The sequence below is a fragment of the Nicotiana sylvestris genome, chromosome 12 (genome assembly GCF_000393655.2).
Source record: "Nicotiana sylvestris chromosome 12, ASM39365v2, whole genome shotgun sequence".
Taxonomy (NCBI): Eukaryota; Viridiplantae; Streptophyta; class Magnoliopsida; order Solanales; family Solanaceae; genus Nicotiana; species Nicotiana sylvestris.
Genome location: NC_091068.1, coordinates 72965822 through 72971319, shown reverse-complemented (window position 1 = coordinate 72971319; position 5498 = coordinate 72965822). Strand labels below are relative to the sequence as shown.

Below are 5498 nucleotides of genomic sequence, written 5' to 3'. Positions count from 1 at the left end.
AACCCCTATGTACATATCCATAAAAAGTTTTCTTACTCATATTAAATGTTTAATTAGGGGTAGTTTAGTCATAGTAGGTATTTTTGTATAGAATTTAGTATTTTCTTAATGGGCGTGCTAAAAGCAAATTGGTCACTTATTGTGAACCGGAGGGAGTATCTTTTAGTGGTAATTAGCTATCTATAGATACCATTTGCTATATTACTGATTGTAGATACGTTTTCTGTTGTTATAAGATGTATTTGATGTATTTAAGCTACTGTATTCATGAATACAGTAGCAAAAATAGGTGTGAATTAGGGAAGTCCAGCTAATCAGTTGTTGTATTCGAGTGTATTCGACTGTATTCATGGCGTGAAACATATGATTACAACTGGATAGATTATTGTATTCGCCTGTATTCACGGCGTGAAACAGGGGATTACACTGTTTTTAAATGGAAAGTGAATCAATTAACATAATAGACTCCTAATATAACTCAACAAACTCAATTACAACACACAAATTTTGTATTTCCAGTTATAAAAAAGATTCTCAACCGAAAAATACTCCAAAAACATAGCAATCTTCAGAGAAATTATACAATACATCTGAATACATAAATTATATTAATTAAAAAAATATATAAATACATTCATGGCATATAGCGAGACAATGAATACAATAAAATACATAGAATACAATGGGATACATTGAAATACAATTAAAAAAAGACAGTGAATACAATGAAATACATGGAATACAGCGAGATACATTGAACTACAATGAAAAAATAGACAATGAATACATGAAAATACAGTGTGATATATTGAAAATACATTGAAATATATTAATCGAAAATCAAGTTGCTCAGCCCTAATGGGTCCCCAAATCTGATCCAATGAATTACCAATTGGCCCATCAGTTTTCGAAATATTCCTCTTAGTTTCATTTGAAAAGCACTAAATACATCATCAATCAAAGATATACAGACGATTCAGGTAGTGTATTCAAAACCCTAGGATCGCACTGAGCCCGTGAACGGAAAAAGGAAGGAATCACGATGCTAAGAACACCACCATTGAAGCGAAGGGCGCAGATCAAGCAACTTGAAGATGGCAGTCCGAACTCCGGCAATCGACAACTCATCATCTATGAGGATACGCCATTACCTGATTCGGAAACGAGATCCAAACAAAGGCTCTTGAGATACAACCTTAACCCTTCTGATGCTAACTTGATGGAGAGGGTTGCGCATCCATGGAAGCCTATACTACACCATGTCTCCCTAGAGAGAAAGGAGAAAGGAGAGAGCGTGAGGTTTTTGACTGGGGAAAGAGAATGACAAGTATCAAAGTAGAGAAAGAAAGAAAATAGTGTAACTGAATAGCGTATTTAGTAGCTTAGGGGTAAGAGGTAACCAAAATTAGATATTTTGCTATAAACATTAAAAGGTATCTATAGAATATAATTTTTTAAAATGATATTTATTTAAAATAAATAAGGTGTTAACCTTTGCTATATGAGGTAAAAATCTCTTGATTATAACTAGCATGCCACAATGACATGTGCAACTTTCAATTCCTAAAGTCCAACTTTTGAATCTAGAGATTTAGATAACCAATTTAGTCCATTAGAGTATATTTGTTTTCAATTTGTTTTGAATGAAATAGTTTATAATTATCTTTTTTTTAATTAAAATTAAATTGTATTAATAAAAAAGTATATATGTACAAAGCCAAGTAGTTGATGACCATCTACTATCCAGAATCTGAATCTAGTCCTTGATTACACATTTCATTCACACACTACAAATCTAGGAATTGCTTAAAAGACTAAAAACAGAAGATATAATGATCATCACATACAAAGGAACTAAGCAAATCTATATAAGCTATGTAATATGTGTTGCCATGATGGATGTCTTCTACCTCTAGTGTGCACGTGAAGGACAATCTCTCTGCAAATTATGTGCTCCTCGAAAGTGCCTTGCTGGAATCTAATCATGTTTCTTTTCCTTCATAAACTGTATATTAGCAAAGCAAATACATAGCTAGTAATGGCCCCTCGCCCTGTCTTCTTTCTAGCCATTCGATAAGCCCAGTTAAGCTCCCCTTTCCATCCATTTATGTTACTTTTCATGCCTAACCACACCGGTAATCTGGTCCACACACTTTTTGTTACTGAGCATTCAAAGAATAGATGCTCTAGTGTTTCAGTAGTGGTTTTGCAGAATGCACAATCTTGAGGCACCTGCACTCCTATTTTATTTAGCCTATCCAGTGTAGCTAGTCTTTCATGTGTAGCCAACCATAATATGAACTTGAATATGGGATGGATGCTTGTCTGTAAGACTATGCTCTTCCAAGGGACTTTCTAATACTGGAGCATCAGTATAAGGTCGGCCTGCTTAATTGAAAATTGTTCGTGCACCAGCAAAATCTTCAGCCGATCAATCAAGGATCCCTTCATGGATTAACTCTGCAGGGTCTTTCTAGTCTCTAAAATTTTCCTGATCACCTATGTTGCAGCCTTAGGTGTAGGCATGTGCTCACAATCCTGTTTTTTGATGTAGTAGTTATGAACCCATTTTATCCACAAACAGTCTTTTTTTATTGCAACAACCCATAGTTGTTTGTTTGATCACAACAGCTTTGTTCCAAGTGCACAGCTTTATGACATTCAAGCCACCAGCAGTTTGGGGCATATAAACTTTTTCCCAAGATACCAGTGCTTTCTTTGTAATGGATGCCTCACGAGTCCATAAGAAAGATCTACACACTGTTTCAATCATCTTCATAACCTTCTTGGATAAAAGGAATATTTGTGCCAATAGGTTTGAATACCAAACAATGCTGATTTGATTAGTTGTAGTTTACCAGAGTAAGAAAGCAGTCATGCAGACCAACAACTAATTCTTGTTGTGATCTTCTCAATTAAGGGCAGACATTGTTGAATAGTTAATTTTTTAGATGACAGGGGTACTCCTAGATATTTGAAAGGGAGAGTACCTTCTTCAAACCCCAGTAAGTTCAATATATCTTGTTTTTCATATGCATCCATCCCAGCTTGGTAAATAGAGCTTTTATCAGTGTTGGCTTGTAGTCTAGAAGCTGTAGAAAATCTTTGAAAAGCCCCTTGAAGGAGTTTAATGGATTCAATATCTGCTCTGCAGAACATGAGTAAATCATCAGCAAAACAAATATGGATTATGCCCAGCTATCTGCATCTAGGATGGAAGTTGAGTTTATAATTATCTTCCTTAACTATTTAGCGTGCACCAATCTTAGAATAAAGAATAAAAACGTTAATGATGTTATTAGGACGAATTAACTCCAAGCGTTGCCTTCTAGCAATTTTTGTAGCCTTACCGTACTTTCAGCAAGCTTATTAAGTTTTAGTTAATTCATTAGCTAATAAATCAATTTATTAGTTTAACTTGGAACTTCTTTAATAATTGCAGTGGTAGAATTTCAATAATTTAGTAAATTGCAAACATTTTCCTTAATTTAGTGATATAATTGATCTTGTTAATTATTCTTGGTGATCAATCTTATACTCTTTCCATAATTCTATATTCATAATTTATGGCCTTACAACCATCTCAAAATTAGAAAAAGAAATCCACACACTAGTATGCTTTAGGCACGTTTCAAATGATATGGCTATGTATACATCCGCGTAACATAGATATGGTTCATAAATTAAAGGGCAAAGCACGTGTTCGCACCGCTTACCTAAATCATTTATTAATAATAATATGTCTTTAATTATGCACATGTATGCTGTGATTCTTGACCCGCAAAACAAGACAAAGACGCGTACGCATGACTTGTTCAAGATAATTTTCATAATTACAATAATCAAGCAATAATAAGCAGATAAAAAGCAAAGTCCATAAAACACAATAGACATTCAGATTAGTTAAGCCAATTTTAAGTTAATTAAGCGACATGCTAAAACCACAAGATTCGGGGAGTGCCTTACACCTTTTTCCCGATCAACAGAATTTCTTACCTAATCTTTTGTCTTCGCAAACTATAAATGGAATCAAAACTTTTCTTAATTAAGAATTTAAATAAAAAGTGATCTGAAACACCGAAAATATTCTATTCCAAGTAGCGACTTCTAAAACTAATAAATCAATCTCTATTTAAATAATGTCACTTCAATTGAAAAAATTATTTTTTCGAAGAAAAAAAAGGAGATGTGACGCTATTGTGTCAAACAATAGGAATCGGCGACGTTCAAAGAAGCCAAATTGGGAAAATGAAAGTCCAAAAATTATTAAGCCTGTTTTGCCCAGCCCCTACTAAGAGTTCGCCATCCCTGTCCTACGAACTAATTGGCATACTAAAAGCAATCCTGTCCCATTTTTTCGACCTAGTCACAAGCAATAGATATTGTAAACGCACAAGATTTATATTGTCCTTTTTCTTCATCCTGCTACATCAAAATGATCAAAAAGAAAAGCAAACTTACTTCTTATGATCTCTTTCATCTCTGCCTGGCTCATTGTAACCCGTTTTGAGAAAAAAAATTCCAACAAAATCCAATTCTCCTTGAATTCAGCAGAAATTTCATTGAAATTAAAGAAAAAAAGTGCTTTCAATTTCTCCAATCTTGCACATCTATCAGTCAGATACAGCAAGGACAACAAACCACAAGAATTTGACTTCACAATTTCCACAACTACCCCCCTCCCCCCCCCGGGAAAGGAGCAAAAATAAGGGATGAAGTAGAATACAATATATTACAAATTAAAGCTATTGAAGAAAGGGGGAAAAAAAGAAGCAAAGATGGGATCAAAGAATTTGCCACCCTCTTTGACCTTTACACGAAATGAAGTCGTAAATCACAACTGATGTGTACATTTGGGTCGACTTTCATTGTTTGGTTTATTATATAACTGCTTAAGTTAATTGTACCGATAATATATAAAATATTTATATTATCAAATTAATTTAATCTACAACAATGTTTTTTATAACAATCTCATATAATAACCTGAAAAATCTAATCTATCCTATTTGATTACACTAATGGCATAAAATTATGTATGTAATTGTTAGCATTGATAACTAACATTTATTATATTATATGGAGAGCAGTGGCGGAACGAAGTACCGTGAAGTTATCAATCAAAACTCTTCATCAAAAAATTATATTGTACAAATAAAGTAAAAATAATATTTTTTTAATTATATGCAAGTTATTGAATCCCCTTGACAAGAAGAATATCTAAACTATTGTACTAAGGGAGGTTTAAAATTGTTTGACTCAAAAGATATTGAAACATTTTTGAACAAATCAATCAAAGAAAGTGAAGGGGTAAATCTTAGTTAAACATAATAAATTCCAGATCAATGAGCTAGTTGAACAAATCGTACATAAGATGAAATAGAGGTAATCGATCTTATTGAAATTTTCATTGTGACTCCCATTAATCAATGGAGGAGGTGGTTTTACATGTTTTTTATGGAGATTGCTTCATTCTTCCTTTTTATTATGAAGGTTGC

The 5498-nt window shown here is 33.3% G+C and overlaps 1 long non-coding RNA gene across 1 annotated transcript; it reads right to left on the bottom strand.

The window, feature by feature from the left end:
• Positions 1–750: 750 nt before the first annotated feature.
• Positions 751–4682, bottom strand: LOC104223210 (uncharacterized). The gene is made up of 3 exons (XR_011404404.1): positions 4462–4682; positions 1911–3148; positions 751–1267 (listed from the first exon to the last, which is right to left on the bottom strand). It is a non-coding gene; the product is annotated as an uncharacterized lncRNA (long non-coding RNA).
• Positions 4683–5498: the final 816 nt, after the last annotated feature.